Source organism: Haemaphysalis longicornis, unplaced genomic scaffold, assembly GCF_048455015.1.
Source record: "Haemaphysalis longicornis isolate Haplotype H1 unplaced genomic scaffold, Haemaphysalis longicornis Haplotype H1 scaffold_1, whole genome shotgun sequence".
Classification (NCBI taxonomy): domain Eukaryota; kingdom Metazoa; phylum Arthropoda; class Arachnida; order Ixodida; family Ixodidae; genus Haemaphysalis; species Haemaphysalis longicornis.
In genome coordinates, this window is record NW_027526203.1 from 169916194 (window position 1) to 169941329 (window position 25136).

Below are 25136 nucleotides of genomic sequence, written 5' to 3' on the forward strand. Positions count from 1 at the left end.
TAGGGTTTAACGCGCCGACGCAACGCAGGCGATGAGGCGCGCCGTAGTGGAGGGCTCCGGATTAATTTTGACCACCTGGGGATCTTTATCGTGCGCCGAAATCTCGTACACACGGGCGTTTTTGCTTTTCGCCTCCATCAGAAAAGCGGCCGCCGCGGCCGGGAATCGAACCCGCGACCTCGTTTCGTAGTCCAACCCTACAACTTCTATTGAGTCACAGATTGGTTCGAATCATTAGTATAAAACCAACCTTGATGAGCCACATGACGTGCCGCAGCCAAATGGAATTTAGGGGCCGTATCGCTGTTAGAGAAAGCGCCAATGCAGGTTTCTTCCCCATACGCAGCAATTTCATGCTTTGGCATTAAAGTAAACGCGAAAGGCCCGTCGGATCCGTCCTCGTCGTTTTTATTTATTACCTGACTGGCCCGCTGAAATGTCAGTCAACAGTGCCTTGTGATCTCCACCACTGCAGCAGAACGTCCCTTTTTTCACATTTGTTATTCTGACGTAATCCTAGATGTATTATTTGTGTTGACGAATTGGCTTATGGTAATCGTGACCGTTGACAACTCGAGCACGCCGGAGTCATTTACAGAAACCATATTTTACGCTCACACGCAGCGAGTGATATGAGCTCGGGACCTATCACGCAAACAAACAAACAAAAATAACGACCGCAAGTCCCATTACGTCGAAAAATGAAGCTGCTCCTCGGGAGGCAAACAGCAGCGAGACGTGCCACCGCCGACTGCGTCGGATTCTCGTTCTACATCCCCAACGAAAATGCCTCAGGTAGTGGCGAACAATGCAGATCGGGTATTTCCACTGACGAAGCTAATGACTGCGCGCCTGTAGGTAAAAAGCCTGAAGACCAGTTCGAACAACAGTGTCGTTACAGCAGGTGAATACGGAAGGAAGACGGTGAAAAGAGGACGCGCCTTGCTAGCGACGTACATCGACTACGGGAGTCGTACGTTTGGCTCGCTTTTAAAGTAGTGCAGGGAGGGATTGGGGTCGTTATGTGCTTTTGCGTCGGTTTTTATCAAAGGCCGTTCGCATAAAGTTCGTGAACTGTTCGCCAGAAGCAAAAAAAAAAAAAAAACCTGTTACAAAAAAAAAAAAAAAAAAAGACGAAGAATGTTACGGGGAGCGGGTTTGTGAACATTACTTGTGCCTGTACCTCCGAAGTTGTCTCCCTCTTCTACACCCACCCTTTTGAGGCGCAAAACATCAATCCCGAATTTTGCCGGGTATTTCTTAGCCAGTTTTTTCGCCCTGAGGAACTACGTTTGTCTGCATGCGTCGTTATTTTTTTTTTTTTCTGTGACACCAGGCAGTAAAGCAAATAGGCGAGACAAAGTGGGCGCGAAAAAACATGCTGCGGCTGTGGGCGACAAAAAAAAATGTAACGCGAAGCTCCCAAAGATACCTGGCACTCAGCCCTCTCTGTTCGAGCTTGCCCTACGGGCGCAGTAAGCCTGACGAAAATACTTAAACCTTTGCGTGCATAATGCCGCCGTTTTTCGAAAAAAGTTTTGTGGGGAGATTCATCGCTCAGGGACAGAGCACGCCTGAATGCGGGCGCCGGAGCATTGTGAGGCCCCGCGTAGAAAATCGCCGAAAAATCGCTTTACGCATGCGTCCACGGCGTCCAGTTTCTTTTCTCCTCACTTTGGCGGGCTTTTGTTGGCAGCGTCTGTAGGCAGGCAACAGGGGTAAGATTCGAGCCCTGTATGGGGTTTTGCAGTCGCGGCTTGAAAATACGTCACCGCAAGGCTTACGCCGCTCCTTTTAGCCGCTTTCTTACTACGTCTATGCTCCGCGTAAACATGCAGCTTTTTCAAGGTCCGCCGGGTTTTGGCTCAGCGCTGTATTTTCTCGTAAACAGAATTCGCGGATAACTTCGACCATCGCAGACGATTTGTTAAGAGCAAGTAGTTCGACTTAGCTTAAAATGGAATACCAACACGCCCAAAAGTTCGCCTTAATCCAAAAGCGGGTTCTATAAGGGCCTTACACAGATGGTACATCCCAGGGTCCCCTTTTCGAGAAAAGAACATCCCGTTGAATTCACTGAAATCACTGCGCAAATCACCAATTTAAAAATATTTACCTAAAGAATCCAACAAACACCAACATATTCATAAATTCGTGTTCGTAAACTATGCATTCTACAAAGAAAAGCCAATGTCGTCACTTAAACGTACCAAAGAGTTCATACTGAAGCTAGTTCTAGGCCCCATCTTTCATCACGCATCAGCTGCAATTATCAAAGACCTTTTTGAAAACATTAAGAAGGGGAAGCTATTACTAGCGGCTCGCTTCGACACAGTACACGCCATAATAGGAATCATGGTAAAGTTGATGATTTCGTGTCGAGTGACAGAATATTCTAGGGGATTTGAAGATGCGCTACGTGCAGTAAAAAGGGCGAAAAAACTGTTGACATCGGTAAGAAATAAAAATGTTCTGTAATGTTATAAAATTGAATAATGCCTATTTTATATATTTTGTATTAGATGAATACGTAAACATTTTTAATATGCGGTTAGTCGGTCGTTATGCAGGAGCAGGCTGGTCATTATAGAAAACCGTCAGGACGTTACTACGAACGCTGCGTTCACGAAGAAAAAAAAACATGATCAGGTGCAAATTTTCACCCATTTCTCTGGTACTTCAACCAAAAATAAATGACTGAGGTACGCAAATGAATGCTCCCATGACATGGCAGAAGCAGGCAAACCACGCCTCAGCAAACTTGGGTTCACTGCCAGTGCAGATGAGTTCTTTTGCCAAGTAACGTATACTATTCTAGTAAATTGTTCCTCTTACGGAGTGGGGAAGGTGTCGAAAAAATGTTATCCGGGTTTTCGCGAACTTCGCAATTTTTCGTAACATCCAACGTGAGTCAAAAGAATCGCTCATGCACCGCAAAAAGAAAAAATGTACGCGCAACCCTTCTGTGCAGAAAAAATAAAAAATAAAAAACGACAGCCCTTTTTTCACTCCTCGTGTGCTCTCCATTCGGCGTTATAAGTTCAACGAAAACCTTCATTTGTCTGTTTTCGCAGACTAATATTTCCTACCATGTAAACAAGGCTTAACAAGCCATTTTTGCTATTGCTACCGCACTTTGCGAATTTTCTTAGCCACTAAAACGTCCTATGCCGAGCCAAGGATGAAGGAAATGTAATCCTTTTTTATTGCCACTATTCCCATGTTGGCATGCGATTGCATCTCTAATTTTCTCTCTGGTACATTTTGTATGAAACTGTGGGGTCATTATAAAGTGCACCACACGTGAGGTGTGCGCGCTCATAACTTTTTAGAGCATTAAACCAGTCTTGGCGAATAGATGTAAAGGCATAGTATACCTAGAACTTGTTCGGCAGTGATCTAAGGGGCAACAAACCACTTAAACGTTCCCTCCGGGAGCGCATGGTCTTGTTTGAACTGGGAGGATATCTTAGGTCTGGAATCATTCTTGTAGCGTACTTCAATGTTCTTTGGGTGTTTTCGAGCCAGGAAGAAATATATACGAAGCACTGCCGTACCCGTAGCTTACGGAAACTTCCAGCTTTCGTAAAAAAAAACGAGGATCAACAAGCACTCGTCATCAGTTAAAAACGCAAAAGCAATAGTTTCCGATTGATTGCTCAAGAATGCTCCATAAGTTATGTGCTGCCGACAATGTTTTCAAGCCTTGCTGTGGGGTATATCTGCGGTGTACTGGCGTGGCCGAACAGCTTTCGCTACTGCCGAAGTTGCGGTCGTCGACAATGTGGACGCTTCCGACGCCATACATGTACGATACGCAGTGCCACGCAGAGTGGTTCGCTGGTGACTGCTGCAGCGCTGGGTGAAGCCAGCGCGACACGTGCTTGCTCACGAGTTTCTACTGCCAGGCGCCGGCTTTCTACTGCCAGCGCCGGCTCGTAGTAAAACCCGGTGGTAAGCGTTGACCTGAACACCTCTGCGGGCATGTGCTCAGGGTCGCAACCAATTGGAGGAGCCGCTTTGCTGCTACAGACACCGGAAGCCGGTATATTCGCCCAGCGGTCTATTTAATTTTTCGCAATAATATAACGGTAGCGGCGACAGCGTTGTCACAAAGAATGACAAAGCCGGCGGCGGCAAACACCTTGTTTAGCGCTCCCTTGTCAGAGATTTATGTGAAGTAGAGGAGTGAAGAAAAATATTTCAGATGAGACTTCTGTGGCATTTGGTTGAGGAAGTCAAAGCATATTTTTAAATTTGTTTAACTTTGTGAACATCACTTTTAACGTGAACATCACTTGTGAACATCACTTTTAACCTCCAACCACTCCTGCCCTGTGCTGCTCGAGTCCACAGCTTACCCCCGAATTTCCTTATTCCATCCCTCCATCGGATTAATGGCCTTCCCTCTCTTCTTGACGCATCTCTTGGTATCCACTCTCTTACCCTATTTGTCCACCGATTGTCGGTTCGTCTCTCTACATGGCCAGCCGAAATCCATTTCTTTTTCTTTATTTTAACTATGATATCTTCTACTCTAGTTTTTCTCAGGTCCAGGTAGCTCGTTACGGAGCTGAAACTTGGCGTCTTACGAAACAACTAGAAAGCAAACTTAGGTCGGCTCAGTGGGCCATGTAACGAATAATGTTAGGAGTAGCCCTCCGGGACAGGAATTCAAATATACTGCTTGAATATTGTAAAGAGTACTCGCCGGCAGGAATAGTTGAGTTGCCACGCGTTTCAATAGTGAGCATCTGGAGCGTGAGCTGCAGAACCTTATGTCCCCCAGCCTTCTGTGTATTCCTCCTCTTCGTGCAACTACGCTGAGAACATCTCCAGTCATCACGAAATTCAGCATCATTTTCAAACTTCGCCTAAAGGCTTTGAAACATTGTAAGTATAACGAAATTCTACGTTCCTTAGAAGCAGTTTGCATATTTGACGGTTTGACTGGGGGCGGGAGGAGATGGGGAGGTGGTGGCTGAATTTCGTCGACGCAAATCTCTTACACAACAGGAAAAATGCTAGTTGACCGGTATAGGGGGCACATTCTGGTTGAACGTTTTATTCGGGTATTCGATAAAGTATTATACCAGGATTCAATACTCTCTTTTATCACAGCTTACACTTTCGAGAATATTCAAGTATTCGACAGAAATGAATACAAAGTCAGGCTTCGTTTTTCAGCTAAAAACAAGGCGTACTTGAGGCGTATCCTCCACGCAAGGTAAGACCCAGCTGCTGGCCCCGTTTTCTCTTTTTTCTTTCAGTATCTGAGCCTTGCGTCGTTTGCAGACGCTGGGGCCTCGTTCGTTAAACGGGAGCTAAACGAAGTCAAGCGAGCGCACGCCGTGACCAGCGCTCTGATACGATCGAGCAGCGCATTCAATCCCTTAAGTAAACACGTCAGAAACAAACCTTCCATTCAGTCGCGCGCTGCCTTTTTTATATTTCCTATGGCTGGAGTTATCCTCATGATGCGCCTAACCAATCTCCGTCAGTACCATGCTCTCAACGTTCAAAGGTCAGCTTACGCTGCCCCGAAAGGGGCAGCATGGAAGGTGACGACGGGCGCGCCGGGCGGGGTGCCTTGCAGATGTGGGAGGTCTTTCTACGACCTGACGGCGACACACGGACGTACTGTAGACGATGCATCTTAGCGGCACTTTTCGTCTTGGAAAGGGTAGTGTGCTCGCCGTGCAGCGGGGTCGAACAACCGAAATTTTGATTGACCGAGTGAATTTATTATTACGCACGTCGACTGTTGCTTGTGTTACACTAAAAATAAATGTTCAGCTCAGTTCTCGTGACAGTTTTAATGGCTGCTGCTTAATTTTTGCAATTAATCGAATTATTTGTTTCGAAATGAATCGAACCAAGTTGTTATTAAGGCGAGAAGCCTTAAGTGCCCCATCGGGCAAAAACCGGTGCTGCTGTTGTACGCTGGCGAAAATAACCGCTTCTGTAGAGAGTAAGCAAAAAATAGATTCGCTTCGTAAGGGAATCGAACCTACGTTTCCGGAGTAGGAACTGAGTGAGGTACCACCACCCTACCTCAGCACGCTGTCAGCGGTGGAAAAAGAATGATCCAATTTCATGCGTTCTTTGACCACATCGCGTTATTAGAGGTGAACGTGACCACGCGTGAGTAGAACTGGTGGCTCCCAGTTACAAAGAACTCTTAATTCTGCCCAAGGAAGGTGTGGCGGTGGCGTACAGTTCTGACAGTCTGCTTGTCGAAGCCAAAATACGAAGAAACGAAAACGAAGAAAGAGTCGTAAGCACAGCGTAAAAGTGAAGTAGACTTTCGCGACGAGAATAATGTTTTTGCCTGGAAAACCCCTACGCAAACATAAATGCCCCGAAACATCTTTACGCGTGTAGCGATATAAGCGATAGCAGCTGCCGATGGACCTGATAGTTTATTACGTGGCGCAAATGAGTCGTAAACTAGTTTTTTGCGAAATAAAAGGGAAAGCCAGCCAAGCCGACACTCGAACTATGGTGACTAGCGTGACTACCTGGCAACATAAAAAAGACCCGGGGTGGCGCTGTCGGTTTGAGTGGCGGCAGCGGTGCGCAAAACAGTTCAGTGCAGCAAGTAGAAAAACCATTGGTGAAAGAGTATAAATATCTAGGAGTGTGGCAGAACGACAGCGAACGTTACAGGCACGCGCATGAGGCTCACCTTAAGACGAAAGGAAGACGGAACGCCGCTATAATGAAGCATCGAGTCCTCGGGGGATACAGCAAATACGAGGTGGTAAGGGGAGTCTGGAAAGGGGTCATGGTACCAGGATTAACTTTCGCTAATTCGGTTCTGTGCATGAAACCAGACACCCAAGCGGGCCGGGAGGTAAATCAGAGGGCGGTAGGCTGATTGGCCCTAGGGGCCCACAGAAAAACTACAAATGAAGCGGTACAGGGGGATATGGGCTGGTTGTCTTTCGAGGCGAGGGAGGCGCAGAGCAAGATCAAGTTTGAGAAGCGACTTCGTGACATGGAGGACGAAAAATGGGCCGCGAGGGTGTTTAAGTACCTGTATATGAGGAGCGTGGACACGCAGTGGAGACGGAGGACCAGAAAGCTGACCAAGCGGTACGGAAAGTCGGTAGGGGAAAGTGGGGTTTACACAACAGTTAAAGAGCAGGTAAAGGCAGCAGAGACAACAAAGTGGGCACAGAGAATGGAAGCGAAAAAACCGTCGAGACTTATAGGGCAGAGAAACGGGAAACTAAGGAGGAGGGATTCTATGACAATACAAGAGGCAGTGCATTGCTCTTCGAGGCACGGGCGGGGTGCCTGAGAACCCGGGCATACACGGGTAGCTACAGGCAGCAGGATGAAACATGTGCAGGCTGCGGCAGTGATCTGGAAACTATAGACAATATTGACAGGGGGTGCACAGAGATAATGACCACCGCGGGGTGAGGGGAAAACGATGCTGGCGGAGGCTTTGGGATTTGGGGCGAGGGGGAACCTCAACTTCCAGGCCATAGAGGTGACAAAGAGGCGACTGGAGTGGTGGTGGAGGAAAAGTAGGGAAGGGATGGGTACGCAGGCGGAGGGATCATACGGATGAGAATTTAGAACAGCTAGGGCAGAAAAAAGGGGGGTGGGAGCGATGAGTTTAAAACAGGGAAGAGAGGGAGGTGAGAGGGAGGAAGCATATCTATTAAGTTAGCTGGGAGTGGGCAAGTAAGCGTAATAAAACAGGCAAGTCGGTTGCTGACAACCGACGCCCCGATTCGAAGGGAGAGCCAATAATCCTCCTCCACCTCCTCATCATCATCAGCGGCCAATCGTTTCCGCAGCCGCCACCTGCAGAAGTGGTGCTGCTGGCGTAACCAGGTATAATTGACCCCTGCCGCTGCTGCTAGTGACTCCCCAGTGTGGTAGATGCAAAATATCTACTCCGTATTGTCGCGCGTTCAGGTGAAGTGTTGCCACAAGTAGGAAGAACAGGCTGGAAAGAAAGGGAATTTCGGTCCATTTTTTACTACCTGCTGCAGCACTGCTTTAATAAACTATTCCTTTTCTGTGTTGCTGATTAACCGACCACACACGTCCGACTCTCTACACTAGAGATTGTACTTTCTTTTCGCTGAGTAGTTGCCTTATTAAAGCCTTACACTCATTCTGTCACCGCAACCATACTAAGTTTAATGTCCCATGGAGAGCTTTTAAACTCGTATGCAGCACTGCGCGACCACCTACCCTACGCAATTACTTAGCGTCGCTCTCACTACGCATGTATTGTACGTAACGTTGCTTTTCCCATAGCCAGCGCATGACCACCGCTTACTACTTCAGCGCGCGCCCGCTAAGGTTGTGTATGCCTCTTACGAGATTTCCTCTCCACGAAATAAGAGAGACTGGAAGCTATTGACAACGCGGCGGCAGGCAGGACGGTCCCATCCTGTGCCACCGCGGATTAATTGAGAAATATTTGCCTCGCTAGGAACACCGTTTAACGCGACTGCGCTACTGGTTCATCGAGCGATTTCCGTTGCCACCCCGCGTCCGCGTCTGCTGTGGTCCTCAGCCGCACTTATCAGCAGTGCTAAAAATGCGCAGAAGGACGTCATCCCCTCCAAACGGAAATGACGACAGCGGCATCCGTAAGCGAGCGCCCGCCTGAATTTAGAATCGGGCGCAGTGAAAACTGGAAAGGAGGAGGCGTGCTGTTAGCCTCATGCATAAAGTTTCTTACAATACATGTTCCCTGAACGAGGTATTAAACAAAATGAACAAGTGTTCAATTTCTAAAAATAACCGCCAATATCAAACACGGCATTCATCTAAAAATGCAGCCACTGCGCTAGATTGTTGTCCGTAGCCCACGTTATGCGGAAATAAACATATAAAGGCTGTTTCAAACAGGCATGCACCTGATACTTCGGTGGCTGAAAAGTTTGCGCACCGAAATGTCCGTACACCGATATGTCGATGCACCGAAACGTCCTGCACCGGAATGTCCTAGACCCGGCTCAGCAGGGGCTTTAGGCTCAGCCAGCGGGGCGGAGCGAGCGGGGGGACTGACGACGACTGTGTTGTTGCGGCAGAATAATTTTTTCGCCTTTATGTCAACGCCGATGCCCACGGGGTCACTACGGAGGAGCCGACCGACGACGCTACTGTCGCACAGGACAAACCGACGCAAGCCACGACGAAGACGCCGTGGTAACCAAGTATTCTAGTTCCCTATAGCCGTGGTCTCGCATGCACACACGTTCGTCGTGCCAACGTCGTCGCGAGCACTGTATTCGGTTGACCTTGTATACACTACACAGGAATCTGGCGCTAGCGTCTATGCGGCTCGCCTAAAAGCCGTCTGTGTCGTCATGGGACCATTATATCGGGCGGCCGCCTTTGTTTCGTCATTGGCTTGGATCGAAACGTTTTAGTGGCCGTATATTCAGACACAGTGCCACAAAAACGCAAAGAATGGTGTTCTATTACATGAGTGAAAATAAAACAGACCGGTGTTAAAGCTACGGAAAAAGGAAGTAAAGAGTATTTTTGCCGGAATAGTTCGGCCTACTATTCTGGAGGCCAAGCTGGTAGTTAACAACAACGTTAATATTTTGGGGGGAAACTTATTAGAACTTCTATTTAATGAATATTAACATTATTTCAGGTACTAAGTTGTTTGAAAAGCTTGTAAATGTTTTCAGCGTACCTATGAAAACGTCGCCTTCCCGGTGACGAGGTCACCGACTGCCAGCTACAGTTTAACAAAACTTGTTGCTGAGCGAGTTGGCTCATACTCGAAGAAAAAAAAAACGTGGCGTTAAACAGTCGTGGACTGAGATAAGATAGGACTGATGCAGGCGCTTCTATCTGTGGTATCTTGTCTTCATCGAACTACGTTCGGTTCCGTTTTTGCGTCAGCTACAAGTTTCGCGGAGGTAGTACATTGCCCGCTCGGTCATACGTTCCTTCACTCCGGCCAGACCAACGGTAGGTACGATCGCGCACTGCCGGCTTTTTCACCGAACCCGCAGGGGGCTATGGACCCCGTATCCATGATAGGAAATCTGGCGGGCGGCCGGGGCGCGGCCAGTGGAGTCAAGATGCACGAGGCGTACGTTTTACAATGCAGGACAGCTCCACACCAAGTGTTCTGCGGTCACCTGTTTGACAGGAGCCGGGCAGAAAGGACATGTCTATGTAAATGTGGCATCGCACTTAGGCGGCCATGCCCAAGTCATAGCCGACGCGAGTGCCACCTCCAGCAGAAGTCGTCGGAGCAATGCCTTATCTTGACAGTACACAACCAGCCTGGGAGGTCCGTACCGCGCACAGGTATGAGTGCGCACGCGGTACGCGGTGCTAAGGAATTTAACGTTGTGCGCACAGAAATGTAGCAAACGCTATTATAACTCATCGTGTTCTACATCAGTGATAATCGGCGAAGTGTGTTTTCTTGGCGGAATCTCTTTTTCCCAACAGAATCAAATCCACAGTGTTTTCTCGGGAATGCGTGCCGACAGATGTTTGCAAACCGCTGTTTACGATCATTGCAGAATGCACGACTGAAGAGTAACCTCCGTATTTGATTTTCTTACAACGCACTTGTTTTACTCCCCGCTATCTGAGGACCATGCTGTAGCTAGTCCGGTGCTCGGTCGTACGGCGAGCACAAAACAGGCATCGTTTCTGTCATCGCCGTATTCATCGACACAAGAGATTAGCCAAAAAAGTTAATGTGAATCCTCAGAATTTCCGCTGTTATCTATGCTGATGAGTGCACGGTCAACAGCCAAACAATAATCCTCCTTTCTGTTGTCGTTTTTAAATGCAGAGCATTTCTTAGCCTCGCCTCTTCCTGCGTCGGACGGCGTCCACAGCTCCGCGTCCGCAGCAGGTGCGCGCATGCGTCGTAGTCAGCCCGTTCACTCGTCACCCCCGGAACGCTCCGTCGCGGTCTCGGCCACGGCCGGACTGGAGGAGCGGCGGGCGCGCACTTTCATATGAAAGTGCGTGCTCGCCGCTCCTCCAGTCCGGCCGTGTCTCGGCGTAACAGGTGCGTGATAGCAGCGCGGTGGGGCGTAGAAGAGCGCGCGCTGCTTGCGCATGCGCGCTCTCCCCCCCGTACCGCTCTCCCTCTACTGCGCGCGCTGCAAATATAAAGCCGCTAGCGGTCGCTCGTGCTTCAGTCACTGCGTTGCTCCTTCCTTCCTTGGTTGACGCTCGCTCCCACGTTTACTCGTGTCTGCTACTCCAGCATCACGGAAGAAGCGATGGAAGCAACACTGCCTTCAACCAGTACTGAGGCCCCAATGCTCTGCATTTACTCGTGTTCCCCTCGCGGGAAGGCGCGGGAATTTTTGTCGATGCAGGAGCTTGGCCGAGAAGGTTAATGTAAACCATCAAAATTCTCGACATGTTTTTTTTTTGCCCGCGTTATGTTTCATGCCTCGGCCTGCGCAGTGATGTTTGGTAGGGTATTCCTGTGCTAATCAACGTAATCAACAGTAACGTTGCCATCGCAACACACCTTCTATAACTGTCTGTAAACTTCAGATGAAAACGCGACACTTTGGGGAATGCCAATCATTATGAGTGCCAAAACGACGGTTTGTGCCGACATGCAAAATCCGAGACATATTTCTTTTTAACAGGAGTGATTGCCCTGCACCATACGCAGGTTTTTGTAGATAAAACTTCACCTCTGCATCAGACATATGTGGAAGGACAGGTCGGTGGTGGAGGCTCTATATCCCGTCCTGTAAGTTTCTAGGTGTGAAGATCTCGTTTAAACCTCTCCCCCTGAGGTTGGTCCCAGAGATGATGCAGGTCTCTTTGGAGGATGTCGCCTAATAGGAAATGCAAGTTACAAGGTCGCGCCGCCCTCGCTGCTCCAAATTTTGCCGGTTCCAACTATAAGCCTTCGCAGCAAGCCAACCTCCCAAGCGTGCGAACCCACTAGAGGGGTCGGTTCTAAGCAGAGCGAGCAGAGCGCCCGTTGCGCGGTACAGCTAGTCTTTGTGCAGCAGGAGGCACTCGAAGGGCGGCAATGGCCGCGGAAGGCATGGCAGGGGGCAGGCTCTGCAGCTATGTGTTCCTGTGTGGGCAGACGGCGCATCACCAGAGGATGCTTGTTGCACGTGATGGGACTTTAATCTCCAATCGCTGGCTTAGAGTCGGTACAGAGTGCCGATTGGCGGCAGAAGTCCGAGGCAGTCACGGTGCAAGCGCCTGGGGTCTATTCTGATTTCCTGTTAGTTTCGGAAACAGAGCTGGCATTGGGTGGAAGGTCTCATAGGCGGAAGTTTGGCGTGTCGTAATGGTTGGTCGGGAAAGGCGAAGCAGTGATAATGAAGCAGTCGCGTTCCGCAGCGCTGACAAAACCGCGAGCGCTTGCGGTATGGTGGAGCCGCCACAACAGCGGTCACACATAAAACATTCCTATCCGGGGAAGAGTTAACGTATGAAAAACAGCCCTATATACATCAACCATAGGTCATCAAAAGAGACGAGTGGCCGGCTGCTTGTCCTCGTATTTAAGGAGTCCTGAACGTTAAAGTTACAAGGTCCGTGTCGCAGTCATTCGAGACGTGTCACATGAGCTCCCGGACTACCATCATATGCGATCGGTTTCGTCATAGCCAGAAGCGAACACCGCAGAGAACAATATTTTACGCAAACAGAAACTGGAAACAGCAGGCGCGTAGAAAACGAACAAAAAGTACGCTAAGCGCTCGGCACCAAAATCGTTTCCCTCAAAATGTCACCCTTTAAAGTTTAAGTGGCTGGATTTGAAAAGGTCGAGAGTCGCACTCCCCGCCCCTTCGTGTTCATACTCCTTTCATGTATCTCCTCTTTGGGAGCGAAAGTGACCCGATTAGAATATTTCAAACTGCTGGACGACAGCTTGTCCGAGCCTGAGGGCTGTGATCCCAGGTTTGTTCAGCCGGTTGATTCGGTGATGTGCTGGCACTATATGCTCCCACTTCCAAGCGGAGCAGACTTCCCTCTTGCAAACACTTCAAGTTACTCTAACTTCAATTCGGGCAAATTGTACGGGTTCAATTATATAACGAAAATAAAAATACATACAGTAGAAACTCCTTATAACGAACACTGATATAGTGAATTATCGGCTATAGCGAACTAAATACGAACTTTGGTCGGTAACTCTTCATTTCAATGACACTTATTCTTTTGTAACGAACGTGAAACTGTGAGAGCCGCGTGCACTATCGGATATAATGAAGCAATATTTGACCAGCAGGCTGGGAAGCTACTTGGAAAAACTCCCGGCGTCCGAAACTACAGAAGTAGAAAAGGCCCTTTTGTTCATGGAAAACTTCATCCTGCCTTGTGCTGTGAAAAGCCACAATACGCAGATCACATCTTTCCCCGAAGAAAATTGAAACGAATGCCTGTTTCGTCAAATGAACTTTTTTCTCTCTTAATTTCCCGTTTCATCTTCTGTTTCATTGCGTTGGAAATGCCACAAGGAGAAAGGTAAGGGTTACCCTATTTATGGTAAGTTTGAAGATTAAAATAATGTGTTTTTTTGTCAAGGAGTTTGGCGGGAGCCAGGTTACCGGTTGCTTTGAGTCGATTTTTAACTCTGCTGTCACGACAATTATAGGAATTAACGAACCAAATTACTGTCCAGATACTATTTCGTAATGACGAGGTTAGGCTGTAATAAAAATATCACAGCGAACAGAAAAAAAACAGTAAGGCTGAGCATTTCTTTATTTTGAGCCTTCAAGGCCTGTCACTTATTTTCAGCAGCCGTTTGACGTTCTGCTTGAGCGCCGAACAACCGTAACAACAAAACAAACGTAGCGTGGAAGCTGGCGAACAGGTGCGAAAGTAGACAGAAATAAAAAAGCCGTTGAAACAATGCCAGGGAATAAATGGTGAAACGTTGGCATACTTCTTCCCCAAGTGTCCTGTCGCATCGCTTCAGTGGGCACTCCTCCGGAACGGCCTTAGTCAGCGCCTTTCTGAAAGGCGATGCGCAGGTGTGAATACGGCAGCTCCGCTTTCGCTGCTACAGCGCGCCGCGCTAGTTATGCAAGTCGCCCTGATCCAATATGTTCCCCCCCGCCCCCCCCAAGTCCTTCGCGGTTTGTTCTCCCGTACGCGCCGCCACATTCAAAACGAGAAGAAGCGAAGGACGCGAGCGAGCCAGGGAAGCGCGAGAGAACAATGCGGTGTGAACAAGCTGAACACGCAGATTTCCACTTTCCATGCCTGGATGCGGCACTCTTTTGGGGCAGAAAACAAAGGCGACCAACAAAAAGGATCAAGTAAAACAGCCAAAGAAATTCCGTGCCTCGTACGCACAGCTTCCTTCCTTCCTTTCTTTCTTGGAACACTTTTTTGTTTTTATCCTGACCTTTTATTCCCCGCGCAAGCGCTTACCGGTCGCCGTCGATCGAGTTCTTTTGTCTGGAAAGAACAGTTGTCGTAGCATGCAGCTTACGGTACTATCCGGGTTTCTTCAAGTGGCGCCGGCACAAGTAAGAACTACATAAAACGCAGGGATAGTATGGGCAAAGCAGAAGCAACGGCTTTGCCTTCTCGAGCCCCCCTCCAGCCGAGCCCACTTCACGCAAGTTGCCCATATTTTCCCGGGGGCGCAATGGGCGTGAGTATATCCGAAGCGCCGGCTGGGAAGAAGGAACTAATGGGAAGAACAAAAATGCGTTGGTTCGAACCGCGCTTGGGGAGAAAAAAGAAGTGGTAGAAGCAGCAAAGCGGCGAAAGCAGGACTGGTACTAGCGCGCGGTTTTGTAAGTCGAGATTATGCGCTTCCATAGACGCCGCCGACGCCGAAGCTGCCGCCACTGGGAGCTGAAAGTGCGGAAGCTAGTCGCAAGCCGGAAAAATGCGTTCCCGCACTTTTCTTCCAAAGACAGTCGAGCGCGCTTCATTCGCTTTTACTTCTTTTTCGTTTTTATTGGTTTGTCCGGGTTCCTTAGGAAAATGCCTTTGCAGGGAAGTACTATTCCCCAACTACGCACGCATCGGCGCTTCTGTGGAGGTAAGCCATTTTGTGCGTTCGGGGCGCGATGGTGCCATCAATTCGAACTACAACAACGGTTGTTGCAGCCGTGAGGCCAACGTTGAGTTGCCTTCAATGGCTTCCAAAGTGCTCCTGGCTACGGCTAAGTTAGCATGAACTTTTTTTCTTTTCTCTTTTTGCTAGAACAGTGCAGTCTCCGATAATCCTCTGCACAGCCTTTGACCCGATCTTTGAACATGAGAGTTTTATTGATGCGATTCAAAAGGTTCGGACGAGCCCTTTGTTAATAAAGTCGCTGCAAACAGCTTGCAACACGACGGAATGGCGGGAATACTTTAGAATCATGTATTGGAAGTTCCCAACACCTCACGTGTTAATCAATACTTAGTTCTAATTAGGGGTATTGCAGCTCATGTTTGAATGGTAAATTGGATGCCACAACTAAATAAAGTTTGTAACCATGTGATAATCGAGGAGCCAGTAGGTGGTTTGAGTTTTAGATGGCTAAAATTAGCCAACAATTCACCAATACACTGGTATTCTAGACAATAATGCGTGCCATAATGAGGGACATGCGTCTGAATTAACCGAACTACAAATATGAACCAAAGTGTCATAAAACGGATTCTGTGTCTAACTTCATCCACAAATCAATAGCACACTAACAATATGACCATATTTTATTCAAATGAACCCAGAATGGCCTCTGAAGCTTCGTTCGTTTGAAAGCTGCTCATTCGTAATTCTGGTATTTATGATACGAGTGTGCACATTTTTCTTAGCTGTGCCAAAAGCTCGGTGCAAGTAGTCTTCTTTTCTTTCAGTTTTATATTTGGCTATGGTTATAGAAATCAATGAAAATAAAACCGAATTTTTCCTTTTATTAGCCGCTATTACAGTAAGCGCACAAGAACTCCAGCAAGGTTACATGCATGGTAACCTTCCTGTAGCTTTGGTGACGCACATTTCAGTTCGTACTTTAGAATGTGGCATCAAGGTAGTAACAACAAAACTCATCTTACCTTTCGGCACGAAGTCACCTCAGCTTGTCCACCCCGTTGCTTAGTCTGAAGCAGAAAAGAAAACAAAGGGAAAGGTGAAAAAAAAAATAAACACTTGTGAGGGTTAGGCGTCAGCTCACCAGACACGCTACAAGTAACATAAAACAGCCTATGTATTTGACAACTACAGATCATCCTTTGTTACCGGCAATTAGCGGTGTACGTCAAGAAAATGTGTTTGGTCTGTTGCTCCTTAATGTATGTTTAAGTGGAAACTGGCATAATTATGCACCGGTAAAATTTATTATCATACGGATTTGAGTAGTGCATATTAATTTGTTGGATGTGAGCGTTTTAGCAACAAAATGCAACAAAATACTGCGCAAACGTTTCTCTTGATCCCGGTAAAACCGCATAGTAATCGCCACGAACGAAATAAAAGTGGCATTTTAGCCGAGCGAAATCTAATTCAGTTTTATCGCTTCTTCGGCGTGCTAAAAGCAAAATTTGTATTCGATATGAGCCTACAATTATTCGAGTACTTTTACATCACACTTTACTCGTGACTCCATTCCTTCTACTTCGCACTTTAATTCTGATTTACAGGTTCCAATACCTTTAAAGCAGTTGCTCAAGCAAATGTCCCGATTGCTTTTGCTTACGACAACCAAAATGTCGGTTTACCACGCTTAGTTTATATCTCATGTTAACAACTGCAGTCTGTTCTCGGCAACCACCAGCAAGATGAATATTGCCCCAAGGCGGCTCGGAGTATCAGAATCAGAATCAGAAAAAGTGTTTATTTGTTCAATGATAATGTGTACATGAGCGATCATACAGAAGCAAGTCCCAGAGCCAAGGGCTGAATGGGAACCTCCTGTGAGTAAGCGCATAGTTAATGGTAAATGAAATATTGGCAGTAGATCCATTAAATCAACAAAATTAACACATAGACAAGGGTAACGGAAGACAGGCAGTTGCATATAGACAATAAAAAGTGCGAATGTGGTTATGACTGCAGATAAAATTCAAGAAATACATGTAATTTTAAATACAATTTTAAAATACCAATTTATTTTAAATTTAAATACAAATTTAAATACAAAATTTAAAATTTTAAATACATGTAACGACGAAGAGAGTTTAGTTGGCAGGGAATTCCAAAGCACGAGATCTGCAAATTGGGCAGTTTGTTTTCCATAATTATTGTGGGCGATAGGTAAGAACAAGTTACGATTAGAGGCAAACCCAGTGGAATTTAAGTTAACAAGACTTGACCGAGTGAAAACATTCAATGAAACCATGTTATGTAATGACTTAAACAACAAGATTGTTAGGGTATATTTGAATAATTCATTAATAGATAATATACTCAACTGCCGAAGCACTGAAGGAGTATGGGTGGGGAATGGACTAAAAGTTAACATGCGAATGCCCTGGTTTTGGATAAGTTGTAATGGAATCGAATGAGTTGGGTACGTGTTACCCCATGAAGATAAGAAGGACGTAAAATGGTTATGAATAAAAGCATAGTAAAGGGAAAGTAAGGTGGATGCACTTTGAGTATAGAATACGACACGAAAAATGTCGGCAACAGCTATGTATTCCCGTGGGCTGTTCCTTACACCAAACACTATATTCTCCTGCTTTCCTCAATCCGCATTATAACCGGCGTAAATAGATGGTGCTTGCTTCTGCCACGTAACACCTTGGTAGACGTGCGGGCTTCTAACACTGGCCACAGGTATCTGCAGCAGGCGTCAAATACCCCTGTCAGTAATGCCGAGCAGAACAAGTCCTGCTCAACCCACTGCCGTACCGCCAGTTATTCTGTCACACGTCGTGACGTTGTAACATTTTCAGGCACCGACGAAGTAGACGCCGGCGAATGGATCAATATGTACGAGTGAGGAAGCAGCCACAAAATATGGGATACCGCACTAATGTTTGCCAATGTTATGTTCTGCTTAAAAGGGGCTGCGCGAACTTAGTGCGAGACGGACGAAGACACTTGACCAGCTTAGAAGTCTAGAAGTAGAAGCTGATTGACTTGTTAGGAGAATCTCTTGACCGCCAACTTGCCACCAGGAAAGACCTTGTGTCTTTCCTGGTGGCACATCGAACCATATTGCACGGTGCGTACGTCGAAAATGTGCCTGATCCATGCTTCAAGGTTCACCATTCAATCACACTCAGAGAATGTTTCGCAAGTATTCAAAGGCATTGAGAACGACCACTTCATTTTATTACAGCTCAAGACAGCAGCAGGTGACTCATTGCGGGGTGCTCCGGTCTCATGACCTCGCCCAAACTGACCCAACAGAACCCATACCCGCATCATATTTTGAGAAACCAAATTTATGTCTGCAGCCGCGCTTCATTCGCGTAGCCGGGACATTGCTTCCATATATGTAATCAAGCCGTCGCCCGCAAAGAGCTTGTAAGCTTGGGCCTCCAATCACTTTGCGAAATCAGTCGTCACAACGTCCGCCCCGTTTTATAGGTCCCCGCTACTGACTGTTATCCTCGTCTCCCGTTCGGGAACTCCTGCCTGGGGAACTCCTGATGACCGCACATGCTGTTGTTGTGGTAGCACGGGACATGCTCCTCAGTACTGCCGCAATCACCCCTACATTCCACCTCTTATTGTTTACTACAATCCCCGCCGACCTGAGAGTATTCTTCCCGACCACTCTTGCCGTCCCAGAGACATAGAAAGCGCTTCGACGCCGTTCGTCCTCCAGGGTAAACCGCGGTTGTCGCTTCACATCCTTCAGCAACTACTGCGAAAGCTCGCGCCCGGTGTCGCCCACCCAACTTAGACGCCTCTTTCGAGAAACTTAGACCGTGAAACTCTCAAAGATGATTCAGCATTAACTACCCCATCCAAAAATCCTTTGCTCGCTTCTCCGCCAAACTTCACACACTAAACTTTTTTACACACTTTTTTGGCCAAAAAGGCTGTATCATAAGTGTAAAAAAGGTGTTGGGAGGCCATTACACACTTTTTTTAATATCAACACCCTTATTTGTAGCAATACACCATTTTGTGTGGAAAAAAGGGGTTAACCAACTTCTACACCCTTGGTTTTTGGTAGGGTGTTGAAAGGGTGTGGGAAATGTGTTCAGCTGTTGATCAAGGCCATGCATGCATGTATAATTTCACTGCGAAGTGCAATACAACCCCTGATACCATCCTCCCCACCTCGTAGAAAATGTTCAAAAGCAAAACAGAAACTGTTTGTCTGCAATGATCGCTCGTTTCGATATACAGTGCACCTCATGGCCCAAGTTTAGCATTGGCACGTGAAAGGTCACTTTGAACTTTTAAAATTAGAGAAACTTTACACTAAACTTTATTACGCCCTTGCTGCTTTTAAATAAGGTGTAGTATAATTGGAATAATGGTGTTGGAAAGTAATTACGCCGTTTTTCTTATGTTCCAACACCCTCATTTGTAGCTTTACAGTCGTTTTGTGTGACGAAAAGGGTGTCGAATGACTGCAACACCCTTTGTATTCTGTAGTGTGTAAAAGGTTGTGAATTAAGAGTTCAGTTGCAAAAAAAAAAAACACAGAGGAGCTGGGGGTGGACATGGCTTCTTTCAGTATTGCCAAGTTTTGCTAGGTTTTCCTAGGCTTTTTAATGTTTTGTCAGCATTTGCGGTGTTTTTGCTAGGCTAGGCTAAGTACTGAGGGGTGAGGGCAAGGTTAGCCGGAATTTACAAGGCTCTTTCAGTATGTCCCCTAAACTGACAGCGGATCCAAGGGGAAAACAAGCTAGGTCGACCCTTATCTCCGCTGTTCCTCCAGCCTTGCACCACTAGTGCAAGCTGCGCCAATTTTTTGCCTCTTTGAATCCAAAAAAGATTAGTACCTTTAAAATGGTATAGTATGAGGCACGCATACGCATGCTCCCCTTGCACTCACACTTGAACAGGCTCGACAGCCGGCTTCACAGTTATAATACCCTATGTGCAGTGGTGCACCCTTTACAGGTGGCGCAGTTCTTTTTCTTGGTATTGTTTGGCTAACGCCACCGAATCTGGCTCAAGCTTACACATCTCCGCTGGTAATAAATCATACCAATTAATAGTTTTAAACACCGTGAGGTGCGAAAAATCTCCCGCTAGGAGGGAATGTTCAGTCCACCCGTGTAAACGGGTATAAAATACCACCAAAGTGGGAGGTCTCTTAAATCCTTCTTTTTAGTTGGCGGTTTTTCACACCCCGTTTCTTGGTTTCCAGCGCCCTAATTTGTAGCTTTACACCCTTGTTGGGAAAAGGCTGTTGAAATAATTAACACCCGTCTTGGTTTGTGTTGAAATGGTGTGGAATATTTGTTTGGTATTTAATAAAATTCGACGACTTCTTGAACATAACAACGCCCTCACGATTGAAAAGCTTTTGCAAAACCGCGTCTTACTTGTATGCTCACATTAAAATCCGAAGTTCCGAAATTAGCGCTAAAATATCTGATTTTAGCGACACGCCCCCCTACTCTATTCGAAAACTTTCCTCTGCTGGCTATAAAAGCAAGAAGCGCAGATGTATTTCTAAGTAAGTATGTACTCGCTCGCCCCATGCAGCCTGTTGGTTTTCTTGTTGAATTAATTTGTGATCGAAGTGTGACTTGCGCGTGTTGAATGTGTTTGTATGTCAGGCTGCGCGCTGTTTTGTACTGTACTATGCGTTTTGTGTTGTCACCAAGCAGGCAATGCTGACAAAAAATCCACATTGTCACGCGTAGCTGCGTTGCCCACATCCTCCTTACACCCTTTTTTACGGTGTTCACAAGAACATCCTTTTTTCATCCTTACACCCTTTTTTAACCAAAAAGTGTGTGCCATGGGAGAAGATTCTTGCCCCTTTTTAGACCAAAAACGGTGTAAAAAAGTTTAATGTGCAGCCTTCTTTTAATTATCCTCAATGGTGTTTTTGCATAGGCACTAATCACCCAAAAGTTTGTGATTCTTACTGGCATTACAATTGCGACTGTTCATCCTTTGACCGCATGCCAAGTTTTGCACTTTCTTCTTATTTCCGCGCATCCGCTCATGCTTACGGTAATTTCCGCTCACCGGCAGATGAATTTACAGCCGCAACTGCTCCTAATCTTTCACGTGAACGCGCTGCGGACATCCGTCATATCCTGCTACCTTGCATTGATATTTTTAACAGCGGAGCTGTTGTCATTGGCCGTAAGTTCGCTGTTGCAACAAAAATACCAAGAAAATGCGAAGCGCTCGTGAGCGCATGCCTCGCGGTGACCACCGAGAGTCCTCTGCACGCTCCGTGGCTTTAACCAAACCAAACAAAAAAACTGGCATAACCCTGAGGAGCGAGAAAATGGCGAGCACACATGACCGCGTGCCCCGAAGCGACCGCCAAGTAACCGGCTTGCGCAGTCCCTTTGGCAAAAAAAAAAATCCAGCGCTGTTCTGAAATGTTACCGCGAATGTTCAGAAAAAAAAAAACTCTAGCGCTAATGCTAAAAATGAAAAGACACCCTGCCAGGCAGAGGTCACCGCGGCCGCTGCATTCTCTTAAAGCTATTATGAATCATTGGAGACACGCCAGCTACGAGTGTGCCAATCCTTCCGTAGACGACTACAGATCCCGCCACCGCTGCCTCCAGTCGATGAAAAAGAGCTGGTGGAAGTCTACAATGCTGCGGATGACTTTGTATCCACCACTCGCCGCGAAGAAGACGACGACCTGTTCCTTGCATATGACGACGTTTACTAGTACCACAACTATACAAATAAACAATGATACTGAAACTTAAATTCCGGCAATGCTCACCTACAACAGCTCCGCCATTCAAGTTTTGAGCAAGAGTGCAAGCTTCCCATAAATTTTCGCTTCGGCAACCTCCCTCTTGGTCAAACCACTTGAGTCTATACCGTATCCATGCGCTGACACCTGTTCTATCCATTACAGGCTGTACGGCGTGTTAACCTCAAAACGAATCCAAATCCAAATTGAAGCTGAGTAGATGTTCGCTAAAGACGTCATCGGAACCTCTTCCAGCTCGTCGGCGTCGCCGGTGGTACTGGTAAAAAACAAAGACAACACGTGGAGATTTGGCGGTGATAGCGCCACCTGCATAAGATAATCAAAGGCTGTTTACTCTCCTCCTCGCATTCACAGCGCTGTCGATCACCTTCACGGTGCACAATATATTTCTTCCGTAGACCGATGTTTCGTATATTGGCAAATTAGAGTGAATGAAACAGACGAAAAAAAAAACGCCTTTAGTACATCAGATAACCTTTAGATAAGTACTGCTCGTCGGTCTATGTAATGCCCTCGCCACGTTCGAAACAATGACCACGTTCTCATTCACGGCTCAGCGAACGGCATGCATGAGCTGACTAGATAACGCCATATTTTTTACTGCTATCTTTGAAACTCCTCTGCAACGTCTGTCACTTGTGCTTTCTGCTATCCAGCCCGCAGGTCTTCAACTCAGTGCCTCCACGTGCTACTTCGGGCGACGTCAACGCCATTCTCTCGATCACGTTGTGCATTCTCGGGGCGTTCGAGCCGACTCTGCTGAGATACGCATCGGGAATTGCTTTTCTCATCGCAGTCCACACCACATGCCAGAAGCTTCCTTGGACTCTGCTCTTACTTTCACTGGATCACACAAAGGTACGCACACATCGCCCTCTCCTTAACCCGACCTTATTATGAAAGACGTCCCGTTTTTTGGGGATTCTCTGCACGCACAGGTTTCCTCCACGCTCATTGATAGGCTCAACGCAACGTTTATTCTGCCTCATTTTGACGTTTCTGTCCAAACCGAACTTTTCACTGCGGCCGATAGCCATGGAATAGGTGCGGCCTTCAGCGTCAAAATGGCGAAGGCCGCGGGACTGCACACGCCAGCCGCCTCCTTTCTATCGCTGAGAGCAACTATTCCATCACCGAACGCGAGTGTCTTGCTTTCGTCAGGACTCTGGGGAAACTGCGTCTTTACCCATTCGGTTCAACATTTTTTTTTTTATCGCGGATCACCCCGTTCCCTCGGGTCTCTCAAAATAATCTCACGGGCTGTCTTTGACGCCGGCTTTGCGTTTACAACGCTCGCACTCGACCAGTCGTGTGCATAATCGGTCGCTTGCACTGCGTTACTGAAGGCTTGCGTCGTCACCAAGTGAATTGTCGCGACAATGGTAAGCCTACGATACAAATAGGTGTATTTTCGCCACCTTTACGCTGTTGCAGATCGGCGCAGAACAATACCACGGGGCACCGTGGCGCCCCATAATTGACCGCCCCCGCTCCAATTGACCTTGCCATTTCTAGCAGCGGTACGTACTTCAGGATGATGTATTCCACCAGAACTCTTACTGTGATGGTTCTGAGTTGTTGCCTGTCATCATATCAACTCACTAACCCGTTTTCCTTCTGTGACGTCCTGATCGCACCCATGCCGGGCCCCTTGGCGTCGCGCGACCATATTGACCACATTTGCCGGCGTCTACGAAAAGGACCCTACTTATACCGAAGGCCTGAAACAACCTGAGGAGGTTGGGCTTCTTCATCCCCCCATGCTTGTTTGAGATGCGTTTCATCATTCTGCAAACATGTGCCACCGCATTTTCTAGTCGACGTATGGTCTCCGTGTTTCTTCCGGTGTCTTGGATGTAAAGCCCCAGTACTCTTATCTTGTCCCTCGCGGGGATTTGCTGTCCTCCTACTTTAAGTCTTATGTTGTGGCTGTTCCTGCTCGCTTTCCGCTTGTACTGGGGGACAAGGAACAGTGCCTCGGATTTTTCGGCCGAGCACTTGAGTCCCAAAGTTTGTAGGTAGTTTTCAATTTCATCTATGGCTTGCTGTAGTATATCTTCAATGCGCCCGTCACTACCACGGTTGATCCACAGAGTGACATCGTCCGCGTAGATGGAGTGACGTCGTCCGCGTAGATCGAGCCTCTCGGATAGTCCTATCATGGCTACGTTAAACAATGTCCGAGATAGGACCGACCCTTGAGGCGTGCCCCAGTTACCTAGTTCGATGTTCCGCAGGGAGGCACCCCCTAACTCTATGTTAGCCGTACGATTTGAAAGGAAATCCCTGACATAGTTGTATGTTTTGGTCCCCACGTTTAGGGCGCTCAGGTGGCGCAGGACGGCCGAATGTCTGACGTTGTCATTGGCTACATCGAGGCCAACAATGACTCTCGTATCCTTACTCGTACTGTCAATTATATCCTCCTTGATTTGTAGCATTACATCACAGACCGAAAGGTTCGCCCTGAAACCTATCATGGAGTCTGGGTACATCCCCTCGTCTTCTAGATACCTAGCAAGTCTGGTTTGAATTACATGTTCCATTAACTTGCCAACACACGATGTGATGGAGATCAGTCTTAGATTCTCTAAACCTAGTTTCTTGCCGGGTTTCGGAATGAGTGCCAGATTAGCCGTTTTCCATTCCGGTGGAAGCTCGCCCCTGTCCCAACATCTCTGCATATAGCCGGTTAGTTCACGGATGGATTCGTCATTTAGGTTCCTCAACATCTTATTGCTTACTCTGTCCGGTCCAGCGGCCGTTTTGGTCTTGAGGCGATTTATCTCGGCTCTAACCTCCGCGATCGTGATCGGGGCGTCGAGAATCTCGTTCACTGCACCCGCGTAGTCGGGAAGACTTTCTCGGGAGGACGGCCCCAAGTATCTGCTCCGGATTTCGTCTAACAACTCTTTAGTGGTCCCGTCGAATTTATAAGTTAGGGTTTGTAGTTTCTGTCGCGCTTCGGACTTAGTCGTGCTTGGGTCAAGGAGATACCTAAGTATCTTCCACGTTTTCGAGTTCCCCATTCCCACGTTCATCTGATCGCATATGTTCCCCCAGTTTACTGGAGTCAATTCCAAGCAGTATTCCTCGATTTCCTTATTTAGGGCAGCAATACTTTTGCGCAGATTTCTGTCCCACCTCTTACTTTTAAGTTGCCCTTCCAGTTCCTTTTTCTTTCTCCACAGGCTGACGAGATGACTGTCAATCGTTTCTGTGCTTTCGTCTATTTCTAGCTCATCTGTTGCCGCTTGTGCGGCATCCAATATCTTTCTACTCCACGCGGCGATGTCGCTTATTGGTTCGCCCACCGATGCATCTGCGTTTCGGAAATTTTCC

General features: G+C 47.3%; 1 protein-coding gene across 2 annotated transcripts in view; it reads right to left on the reverse strand.

The window, feature by feature from the left end:
- Nucleotides 1–25136, reverse strand: part of LOC144139284 (CCN family member 2-like) — a 471813-nt gene that overhangs the window by 208922 nt on the left and 237755 nt on the right. Inside the window, exon 2 of one of the 2 annotated variants that reach the window (XM_077671684.1) lies at nt 16018–16062. The exons of the other annotated variant lie outside the window; for it this stretch is intronic. The gene's annotated coding sequence lies outside the window, so the exon portion shown is untranslated. The remainder of the gene's footprint in view (nt 1–16017; nt 16063–25136) is intronic. 2 annotated transcript variants of the gene reach the window in all.